Consider the following 12,759-nt stretch of genomic DNA (forward strand, 5'->3'; position numbering starts at 1 on the left):
GTGACTCTTAGATGCTGATTGCATTTATTGCATAAATTACTTCATTATTAAAATCAGGTCATTTGAGCCCCCCAACCATTACCATGAAAGCTATTAGCATAATTTCATAAGCTAATAAATCAAGCAAAGGAAGAGAATTAAAGGATTCTTGGTGATAAGTGTTTCTTCAGAGATTAAGGAACACAGTTTTCCCATGCATATTTTAACATTTCATGAGTGGATTCACACAAGAACAGAATCTCCTCTCTGCACATGCAGTTCACTCCATCTCCATCCCTCAGCCTTTAGAGCTTATTTCAAAATTAAGGATTCCCACCCCTTCAAATAACTAAAGCAAATTTCAATCAAACCTATCAGCTCTATGTGATATGCTGCCTGCCCACAAAATTCTTATTTTTCCTGCCTAGAGCACAAAGGCTTGAGATTGGGAGCAACATCAGGGTAAGGAAAAAAATACCACAGGTTGGTTGTAGATAATGTGATTTTCATCTAGGTGAATTCCAAACATTTCCGAGCCTTAAGAGGTTTTTGTGCAGTTCTAATTATCACTCTAATTACAGTACGTACCGAGGTTAAGTGTTCTTATCAAATGGTGCATTTAAAATGGGTTTCATTCCCAGGACAGATGTAATAGCATGATACTGGCCTGCACACACAGAAATGGTTCCCTCTGTTCATTTCACTAGCCAGATTGTGGAAGACGCCGAGAGTCAGAGACATCATCATCATGTGCAATGACGTTGCCTGGAAACGGAGATACGTTCCAACGTAAATTAGACTCTAACAACTTCATCCTGTGTGTGCTTTGTATAATGTTTTCAGCAAATAGCAACTGATGGATCATAACTGAAATCTGTGGAATGTTGTGGGGTGAGCACACTGAGCCTAGAAGACGGGCACTCTGTGTGTGAATGACTAGTGACCACACCTAGTCTGCCTAGAGTTCTCAGAGACTTCCAGTATTTTCCCCATGCTCCGGCCTCTCCTGTCTGCCTCATTAAAGCCCTTCATCTGAGTCTTGGCACCTTTAGAATAAAATATCTAGAAAGACACTTCTCATCATGGCCTAGAAGACCCCATGGGCTAACCGCCCTTATCTTATGATTTCTTTACTGTTCTTTAATAGCACCATTTCCTCCTGCCTGTGACTCTGACACTCTGCTCTGTTCTCTGAATACATAAACTTCCTTCTTTCTTCTGCTCTTAGCCCTAGAGCCATTTCCTTCAGGAAATGTTATCTATAGTGGCCTGCTAGAGAATGGTGCTACAGGCTAACGTCTTGGTGATAGTCATGATGGCTCCCCAGAGCACAGAGCTCTTTGGATATTATTATTTCTACAGTTAAAACAAACAACCAAACACACTCCATGTACTCTTCCTTTCTATGAAAGCTCTCGTGTCCTCTTTCCCATGGGCAGGTATGACTCTGACACAACGGACACCCTCCTTTTCCGGGGTATTTCTCTCCCCTGTTTATGAAAATCACCTATCTCAAAATCTCAGATTTTTAATATTGAAAGAAATCTCTTACTTGTATATGTAAATAACCAAATCCCCTCACTTACCAATGAAACAGGTTTTAGGATATGATTGTGCCCAAGGTCACAGCTAGCTGAGGTTTTATGAAGCGCCTTCAATCCATTTATGTGTTGGCAGAGCAAATTAAAGAGATTTTCTTTCCCCTCTTTCGTGTTCCCAAATTGTTCCAGATGAGGCCTCTTTGGTGAACATGGTACAGAGAAGTACAGCTGTATCCAACTTAGTTTTAATTAGTAGTATTTCAAGGAGACAGCCTTGCTAATGCACCCAAGCCTCGTATGTCAGCCATTTTGGAAACCATTGCTGTTCTCAGGACTGTGAAACCAGACATGATCGGAGCACTGGGAGAAGAGTTCTGAAAAAGAAGCTGGCATCGTTGCTCTGGGACTGTCAAGTTACTGGGTTGGTGTGGGGGCTGATCACACTACACAGCTGAAGGTGCTTGGGTACTCGGTGTACCTCCAATGGACACTTCTATGGATACCTACATGGGACAAACTGATGACCTTTAGAAGGGACAGCAAACAGAACTATGGTGCTAATACAAAGAGGCTGACCTTGTGGTACTAGGTGACATGTCGACGGTACCACCTGTATTGTTATAAGCATATATAGTTAAACTTTCATTCCTTGGAATTACCAAATAGCATGGGGTTTTTTCTGAGGGGGACAAATATCAAAAGCATAATTAATAAAACAGAGAGGTTATAAAATCCATATATTCTTGTTTTGATTAGTTGGTTAGTTCATTGGTGAATTTATTTATTTATTTATTTATTTATTTATTTATTTATTTATTTGGACACAGGATTTTGACTAGCTCAGGCTAGCCTCAGACTTGGTATGTACCCAAGTCTTAGCTCAGGCTCTTAATTGTCGTGGCCCACCTCTCAAGTCTCTCAAGTTCTCCAATTGTACACGGGCCACTCCACAGCCAGCTTTAAAATCCCTATCTTTTATACTTAATTTTTCTATCCAGCCAGTGTCAGGATAACATGTAAATAAAAAAAATCTTTATGAGACATTTCCCTGGAAATTTGTATTTTATCTTTGTTGAAATTGGTTATGATAGAGTACTTTTCAACTGTAGATTTAGGAAATTTAGAACAGGAAGTGAGCTAGGCTTGCTAGCTTCAATTTCAATGGGGAAAAGGAACTGGATGAATTGAAATAACCAAATATTTAGCTGCAGCTCAGTATGCACAGGCTTGTGCCTAGAGACGTTGGGATTAATGTTCGGACCTGTGATTCCTGTGGTACAGCTTAGGGCTCAATCAGTTCATACAAAGGTTTCACTGAGAACCTTCTCTCGACCAAGAAAATCAAGCCCTTCTTACATTCCTCTTTTGAGATTGCCCCTGGGTGCCTACCACTTTTACTCCAATAGAGAAATGTCTAAGCTCTTGTCTCTCATGTTTAATGAAAACTAATGGACACTGATTGTCATGCAGAATGCGGGGAATATAATTGGTTCCGCGATTACTCGGTGCTCCTGAAAGACAAACCAGAGGGACCTCTAACTAACCGTAGCAAATTAAAAAAAAAAATGATTACGCCTCCAATTCCTCTCAGTGACACTGGAAGACTCAGCAGGGAAGTGGAGAAACACATGAGTCAGGACCACAAGAGAAAGAGGGAGCAAAAGCAGACCAAAGGCTGAATAGCAGGCAGATGGGCAATGTCTGACTTAGTAGACGGGAGGCTACATAGGAAGAGTTTGGAAACCAAAAAAGCCAAAAGCCAAGTTGAATGAAATGACTGAGCCCCAGAATGCTTCACCAGTAGAGGCATCAGACCCCTTAGCAGGGTATGGGCAGAAGAGAAAATGAGGAGATAAAAGCCCTCTTAAGAATAGTTTGATCTCAGATTTACCCCCATGATATCTGGCACCACCAGGGACCTCCCTTCCCTGCTTGAGACAGAATTGGAGGCTTATTTTCAAAAAGAGGTTCACTGACCAGCAAAATCACCAGCTAAGAAACACTGGACAGAGCTTAGGGCATTTGAAAGTAAGGGCACTAAAGAAGCAGTTGCCGAGCCAAGTGCCTCCATCTCCTCTTGCTTCTGGGATGCTAAGAGCTAGGATTAAGCATGCGGTTGTGGGAGAAGAGGGATGCCTGGAGAACTCCACTGCGTGAATATAAAGTGTCTCCCTTAGACCCCTGTGGTTAAACACTGTCTCTAGATGATGGCTGTGTTTGTAGACACTGTGCAATCTTTAGGAGGTAGAACCTCACGGAAGAAGCCGGTCACTTAGAGGTAGGCCTTGCCACTTACAGCCTGGCTATACTTCGTGGTCCACTGAGATGTGAGAAGCAGCTTCCTGTTCCCACTGCCACCCCTACCAGCTGCCAGCTAACCTCACTGAATGTCTTCTTCATTGTGGCCAACTGGACTGTCATATGCAGCCAAAATAAACCCTCCCTTTCTTAAGTTGCTTCTTGCCAGGTGATTGGTCACACTGACACAGAGTAAACACATACTCACAGTGAGGTACGCATGCGCATGTACCCCTGAAGATGTATACCCCGTAGTCATGGCAATGACCCACTCCTTGGCTACTGGTTTCCTATATTGGCTACTTTTCATGCTCCTGTGACAAAATACCTTAAAGAAACAATGTAAGATAGAAGGATTTATTTTAGTGACTACCTTCAGATGGTTTGTTTCCTCAATGTGAGGAGGACGGTATGTATTTCTTGCCTTGCAGTGTTATGAACTTCTCTGTTCTACCTTGGAAATATTTCCTGGGTTTAGAGACCTAGCCACTCAGAAATCCCCTACAGTCTTGACCCATGAGCGTCGGGCTACTGCTCAAGCTGGTAGGAGACTTTGGCGTCCATAATTCATGGGGTTGCTGGTTTTGCAGACACTCAGAATTCAAGGGTCGCAACATTATGGACGTTCACACTAATTTTTAAAGAAGGGTTTGGAGGCCATGACATTTGTAGTAGAGAGAGTGTCCCTATGGGAAACTGTAACTTGGAGATTTAAAAAGCTGAAAAGTGAAACCTAAGCTACAGTGACAATCCAAGGAAATTGGAGACACTGGGAACACGAGAGAGAACTTCAGGCAATGAATGCAGCCAACTCGAGTAAGAGGCAACATAGGCTATAAGTGTCCAGGCCATGAAGGTAGAGATACTCAACTCGATTGGAGCTCATGTCACAATGCCACATGTCGCGGACACTGGACATGGAGTTACAGAACTAAACGTTTGCTCTGCTGGGATTTGTCTTAACTTTGAATCAACCATTCCTTGCTGTTCTCCTGAGTGTTCCTTAAGAGACGAGAAACATACTTGGTGCTTTTACATTTGAGCAGTATTTAACTTTCTTTTTCTTTATTTCATAGATGCTTAAAGCAAATAGTTTGCCTTGAGTCTTAGAAGAGACTTCAAACTTGCATGTCTGAACATTGTTAGTAAAGCTTTGGGAATTCTAGATGTCAGTCTCAATGCATCCTAATTATGAGACAGACGGGAGCCTTTTGGGGACTAGGGATGTAATGCTATTGCTTTAAAATGATGTGTTGGTAAGCCAAGTAGATAAGGGTCAGACTTGTGATGGTTAATGTTCATAATCAGCTTGAGTGGTGCTGTATGCTTCTCCGTATGGCTGTGATGGTGTCTTCAGAAAGGGTTCAATGAGAAGAAGGTCTACACTGAAGATGGGTGTCCACATTCTATGGCCTGGGGAGGCATGAAAGGATAGCAGGGGTAGGGGAGAGAAAGGACAAAGCCAGCAAACACAGACATTTTGTTTCTTGTGTTATGAACTTCTTTGTTCTACCACATCTTCCTTGTCATCACAGATTGAGCCATCTGAATCCATGAGCCAAAATAAATTCTCCTCCTCAGTGGTTTCTGTCAGGTATTTTGTTACAGTGACATGAGCCATACTAATGCACTATGGTAAGGAGAGTACTGTCTACGTCTCAATCAATAAAACCTGTGTTAAGTCACATGGAAAAGGCAAGTAAGGTGGCAGCTGGAATTTTCTTAGCATTCTAATAAAGGGGTAGTGCCATAAAGCAGGATTAAGATGTTCTTATGCAGGAATATTATAAAGAATTCAAGAGCTTCTAGGACTTAAAAAATGTTTGTTAAAATATTCTATTTCCCTGATGGCTAAAGGTGCTGAACACTTTTATTTGTATTTCTTCTTTTGAGAACTTCATATACAATTTCACCTAGGTTGTTTGTGTTCATGGTGGCCAGTTTTTTGGTCTCTGTACAGTCAGTATATTAATCCTCCATCTGATATGCAGCTAGTAACAAGGTTCTTCCCCCCATTCTACAGTATGCCTCTTCACTCGATTGACAGTTTCCTTTGTAGTGCAGTACATAGTCACAAAAGGGACATCAATATCATACCCTTCTCTAAGGGGTTGAAGCAGAAAGACTGTAAGAACCAGAGGTCAGGGAGGACCAGAGCGAGACAGTATCTTTTGATATGATAGGACCAGTGAACTCATAAACTCACAGTGGCTGTGACTGCCTACATAAGACCTGAGCAAGATCAAGCCAGTCAGCATTCCAGTCAGCATGGAAAGGGAGGGACTCGTGTTCCAGCAGCTATTGATAGTTAATAGTTTTGTGAGGAGGGAGGGTCCTTTTTCTTTAATGGTGTGGCCCAGGATAGGCCAACCAGGCTTCAGTAGATGACCCCATATCCATGAGTGTATGAGCAATGTAAACCGAACTGGTGGGATATGAGTGGGAGAGAGACAGACAAAAACAGAGACAGATAGACAGACAGAGACAGAGATAAAGACAGAGATAGACAATGGAGAGAAAGAGAGAGAGATGAAGTTGTGAGAGAGTGGAGCAGTAGAAGGGAATCACGGAGACGTCAGGAGGAGTAGTTAAGGGTAAATATGACCGAGTATACGGTATACATGCATGCAATTCTAAAAGAATAAAATATTGTACTTAAATATATATAATGTGTTAAACAGGGATGTAGAAAAACAAAGTTTTAAAACCTAAAAAACAAAACAAAGAACAGTTTTAAGGAAAAGTTATACAAGTATAGGATCTATAAAGAATATTCAAACAGGGTCTCAGAACAGAGTAGAAAACCTAAGAGATTGGAAGAATGTGTGTACTACAGCATGAAGGCCTTTGCTACAACACTGCTACGTCTGTTTTCAGAAGTGCAGTAATAACTACTCAATTCTGAACCATCCAGAGAAGAAAATCTGGTTCCCTGCAAAGGATCTTGGTGCCCCAGAGCCCTTGCAAAAGCACTGACATTCCCAACTAAGAAGTCCCAGGCCAGCCACCAAGCAAGTATGTACGTGGCGTGGGCATCTGCAGACACACTCAAAAGAACAGGCCTAAAAAAAATCCCTCCTATGCAAAATTTGCTGGAAGAGGCTGCCATCCACCATGAGAAAGAAAGGGTGCTGTGAGCAAGAAGCTGGACCATGTGCATACGAGAACAAGGAAAGACATCTTTAGAGTGTCAGTGTGGGGTGGCTGGGCAGGTCATAGTGAGGACAGGGTGATCTATGGGTGCTGCTGTGTGGGTGGGGAACACTATGCTTACCAGATATGCATGCTCTTAAGAGAGCTAAGGATGACTCAGTGGGCCTGAGCACTGGCTACACAAGCATGAAGACCTGAGTTCAAATCCCTAAACCCGTATAGAAAAGCAGGTGTGGTTATACGCATGTCTGTGACCCCAGTGTGGTGGGTGGGTGGAAACAGTAGGGTTGCTGGGACTTGCTGGCCATAGCCTAGCTCCAGGGTCAATGAGAACCCTGTCTCAAGAGAATAAGGTAAAAAGTGATAGAACAAGATACGCAATGCTTGATGTCCTCTTCAAGTCTGCATGTACTCTCAGATAGGGAACCCCTTCTCTTTGTATCTTTGACTGCCTGTCTGTCTGTCTCACTGTCTGTCTCTGTCTCAGTCTCAGTCTTCTCTCTCTCTCTCTCTCTCTCTCTCTCTCTCTCTCTCTCTCTCTCTCTGTGTGTGTGTGTGTGTGTGTGTGTGTCCTCTCCTCTTCTTACCTCTCTCCTCTCTGACTCTCTCTGCCACATACACACACACACACACACACACACACACACACACACACACACAGTATTTACTGCACAGTGTAGAACTCTCTGGCTTTTTTTTTAAAGCCAAAAAACAGGGAACTTAGAACAGGGAACGTTGGCAGTTGAAGCAGAAATTTTATATGTAGTTATTTTGAGGCCAAGTAATAAGTTAACATCTATAACTATAGCAGGGGAAATACTGACTTGGCTCACATTGGTGACTCCAGCTATGTGGACAGGACAGTGGTAGGGAACGAAGCATGGTGTGTGTGTAGTCAGTCACCCAGGCCCTCCATACTGCAGAGTCAAGTGCTTGGGATCAAAATACTATTTTAATTACATCTGTGCCAAATGATTACAACTGCTTCCCCCTTATTAATACAATGTAACAACTTTTAAGTAACATTTGCATTGTGTCAGATATCTAAGTAGTGAAGGGGTGACTTAGGTAGTCATCAGAGACCAACATGTTGACTCAGATGACCTGAATTCCATCCTCAGAACCTGCATGGGGTAAGGAGAAAACTAACTCCTGCAAGTTGTCCTCTGACCTCCACATACACGACATAGTGTACACATGTTCACAAACAAAAAATAGATAAATATAAAACAATTAAGTAAATTACTCATTAAGGTGTGCATAGGTTACATGGAATTTCCATGTGTTTTATATGATTTAGGGACCTAGAAACAACCTGGAACTAATCCCTCCTAGATCCTGAGGGACACTATTTGTGTGTATGTGTGTGTCCATGGTGGTGTGATAGATTACAAAAGCAGCCATCATCTGTGCTCTTTGCAATGATAATCATAGCATCTTCTGTCAAGAGATGGGATGTATTTTTTATTCCCTGTTGTCGGCCACAGAAGGGATGGTTCTGAGTCCAGCCCTCAAGAACCTGTACAACTTTCCACTTCCATCCTGTAACCTTACCATCCTGTGAGTGAGCTGCTCTAGCAGAGTCCATGGCAGGATGAACGAACACAAGAGGTAGAAATGAGTCAGCCCAGCTGGAGCTGCTTAGTCCAGACAGACCTGAGCCAACCCAGTAACCTCACAGCTGCACAGATGAGCTCAGCCAAGACCAGAAAAATCGAGCCAAGCTCAAACTGCTGATCAGCAGGATTGTGGGTAAATAAATGGTTCCCTTAAGCCAATACGTATTGAAGTGGACTGTTACACAGTAAATACCAATTGATACTGAATGTGTGTGTGTGTGTGTGTGTGTGTGTGTGTGTGTGTGTGTGTGTACCCCGTGTTAGTAAAACTAAGCTTTTGTGTTTTGCAGTGGAAAACTATATCTAAGTCAGAAGATGTGTGACACAGTAGAGGCCCAAACTTGATTTTCAAGTGGATGATCCTAAGAGTCATGAGCCCAGAGCTGGGAGGGACAAAATAGTAGACTGTTCTTTGTCATTAGAGGTCCTATAGACTTGTCCATGAAGGAAAAAAACAGACAGACAAAACCTATATACATGCTTCATTTTGATAAAGCAGAAAATTAAGTAGAAATCAAAAGGAAAACCAACTAAACGCCCAAACCATCATAGGAAGCCAGTGCTCAGCAGCTGACAATGCCAGGAGCAGTCATGTGGCCAACACATGCCCCAGGACCAGAGGAATTTCCAGCTCAGACATTGCCACAACTAACCCAGATTTCCCTTTTGATTAGTATTCAGACTTCACGCTTGCATGCTTGTGGTTAGTGAGCAGTGAGGGGAGCTGAAAAGGGATGGAAAAGTTGGCTGCAGAGGGTCAGACACTGCAGGTGCTCTGCACGTTGGTAGTCTCTACCCAGCAGTCCAGCGAGGACCACAAGCATCCAAAACTGTAATGGAAAGCTGGCCGCACCCAATCAGGAATTGGAAAAGGCAGTCATTAAAAATGATTCTGTGGCAAAGTTATTGAGTTGGCATTGAGGAAAAGTGGGGCAAACCAGCAGACTGAAAGTAATGAGGGACACTGGGAAGACGAAACAGGAGGCAACACACAGAGAGAGAGACAGACAGACAGACAGACAGAGAGACAGAGAGACAGAGAATGACAAAGACAGAGACAACGTGACTGTCCTCTGGGCTGGTAAGATGTTTCAGCAGGTAGAGACATCTGCCTCCAAGCTAGAGGACCCAAGTTCAATCCCCATGTCCCACATGGTGGAGAAACAGCTCCTCTTGTTTCATGATGCCAGCATGTATGTAGACACACATGCAGAGGCGATAAACAAACCTAATAAAAGTTCATTAAATACCTGCCATTACTCTCATTTCTCCAATACCGCTCTCTATGCTTTAAGTTTAAATGTATTTTTCTCTCTGAAATGATTACTTTTCAGTGATTACTTGCTTATATTTTAGGCTGCCTCTTCCATTTTAGATGAGAAATAAATTTGGGACACAGAAAACAAAACATGGTACTGTCTCATTCGTCAGGATAGACCAGGGTGTGCCACCGTAGGGAAAACTTGAAAACCGTTGAGACTCCAAATCTCAGGCCTGGGATACAGTGGGTCTGCAAAGTGGGTCTGTATCGAGGTGCCTTAAGGATTCAGGGTGATCTGTGCTGTCAGAACCAGTTTTCTCAAAGGGGGCTCAACGTGGCATGCACCCCTTCTGTTTGTACTTCAATAGGGAAACCTTGTCTAAATTCATGAGGGTAGGGAGGTGCTATCTGACCATAGACCCAGAAGGAATCTAATATAACCTAACTCGGTTGTCTCTCTGTTCTTCAAACAGAACATGCTCAGACTTACCTTTGCCCTGAGTAAGATTTTCCTACAGGTTTTATTTCACAAATTTTTTATGCTTTAAAGGCACGGGGTGAATCTGGGTAGAGTGGGAGAGGATGGGAGGTTATATGAGGTCCTAAAGTTATGTAAAGTAGTGTGTGTGGCTTCCGAGTATTTTTTTTCCCTCCTGTGGTTGAGCAGCACAGTACAGTATTTGCAGAGCAATCCTGGTTTTCCTTAAGTGGTTTCTATAACGAGGTCATTTTCATTCACCAATCACCAACCAATTTATTTCTGCTTACAAGTGGTCTTATGTGTGCCTAGATTTTGAAAATTGTGAGTTTAGGGAAACTCCACCTTTTCGGTGTTGAAGTAGGGACCCGTGCTGCCCTGGAAATAAAATTGGTGCAGGTGTACCAGTGAGAAAGCTTTCTTCTCAGAATCCCAAGTGAGCAGTTCACTTTAAATAGGAGAAGACAAGGAGAGCCTAGTTAGAGATCTGGGAGTCCTAAAACGTAAGGTTTTCAGAAAGACACAAATGGGTCGGGGAGGACAGAAGGAGGTGTCCACCTGTTAGGGACTAAACCCAGGGGTTCTTTTCGGGGGACTTCAGTGGTGAGAGCTTCACTCCCCCTTTGCAGATAGCTACAAACAGAAGAGAGTCCCAGATGTTCAACCAGAGTCCCAAACTCTAACCCACCAACCCCAACTTCTCAGGGTTTCACGTCCAAATACAGTTATTACACCCTCTCTAAAGTCCAAAGAGTCAGAAAGCCTGAACTCCCCAGGACTGTGCACTTTGAAATAAGGAAAAGCTCATGGTAAGTGAACCTACTGAAACCAGGCACATTTTCAAAAGAGAAGCAATTTCTAAGACATTACAGGGTTAGGGCTAATTTTGTCCAATTTAAAAAAAATTTTTTCCCCGTATTTTTTCTTCGTGCATTGGTGTGTGCGCATGCTGGGTATGTGCATGGATGGAGACCTGAGAACAGCCTAAAGCCTTTTCCTCAGGGCACTGGCACCTCCTTTGAAACAGGATCTTTCATTGGCTTAGAACTCACCAATTAGGATAAACCAGTTAAGTCCCAGGGATTGGCCTGTCTCTGCTGGGGCAGTTCTGAAATTCCAAGCGCGTGCCACAAGTTCGTGGATTTTGTTTTGTTCTTTGGACGTGGTTTCTAGTGCTTGAATTCGGGTCCCGGTACTTCTAAGACAAGCCCTTTACCAAATGTTTTCTCTCACCTGTTCTCTCCCAATTGTTAACTTCTCAAAATGATATGAAACACTCAGGCAAAAACAAACTTTGCTGCAATGAACCCTTTATCCACCTTTTTTTGCATTTTGAACTCTAGAATCTTTATCGTGGAACTTACCAACCAATCTGGTTTATAAATAGCAAAGTCTTCCATCTAGGATTTGATGTGGTTTGCTGTGAACATGTTGTGGCTCGTCAGATCCACAAGCACGTGTCTAAAACTGCAAACCGTTTATTAGGGGCCCGGAGAACACCACCTCAAGCTCTTCCTCACGGGCAGGCTAAGGGCACATCACCACCAGATCTGAGGGTCTGAGCCACGTAAGCTCTTCTTTGCTTTCGTGTCGCATGTTCCCACACCACAACCGGGATGCTCGGATATCAATTGCTTTATATTTCAAATGACGGTGTCCGCACCGAACACCACGTCACACACACGGAATCACGTAACAGGAAATGTCAAGACTTGTCCAAGTTGCACTCTTTTTTTTTTAACATTTTAAAAGTCATATTTTTACTTTTTGTGTGCATGCGTGTGGGCATGAGTGCCACAAGGCTCACGAGGAGGTCAGAGAACAATATTCAGGAGTCAGTTCTGTCCTTTCACCTGGTAGGTCCTCAGGATTGAATCAGTCTGAAGCTGATTTCTCGAAGTCTAGGGTTTCTGAAGTCTGGCACTATTGCTGCCTCCGGGCTATGCAGGAAGACTGCCCTGGACTTTAAAAGGTGTATGGATATATGTTTTGAATCTCTGCCACCTAGACACTAGGACCACCTATTCCTCTGATTGTGACAAGGAAGGACCATTTCAGGACATTGCCAAAGGTCCCTAAGGGAAGTCCATTTGAGGATTAACAAGCTAGGCGACTAGCCTTCAGAAGAAACGTACCACAGAACACAAATGCAAGCCACAGACATCAGGTTACCTTAAACTAAGTTAAAAAGAAATTAGCAAAATAAAATTGAGTGTTATTTTACCATAACACAGTGTATCTAAAATATTGCTTCAGTATGTCATTGATTTAAAAAACAAAACAAAACAAAAAATGATGCCTTTGCTTTGGACCTGTGGCACATCATGGCAGGGCAAAGTTGGTAACCTCGTAACTATGATTTAAAAGACAAGAGGAGAAAGAATAAAAAGAGGAAAGATAAAAGAGGATGGAGAACAAGAGGAGAAGGAA

Source organism: Rattus norvegicus, chromosome 17 (assembly GCF_021556685.1).
Source record: "Rattus norvegicus strain SHRSP/BbbUtx chromosome 17, alternate assembly SHRSP_T2T, whole genome shotgun sequence".
Taxonomy (NCBI): domain Eukaryota; kingdom Metazoa; phylum Chordata; class Mammalia; order Rodentia; family Muridae; genus Rattus; species Rattus norvegicus.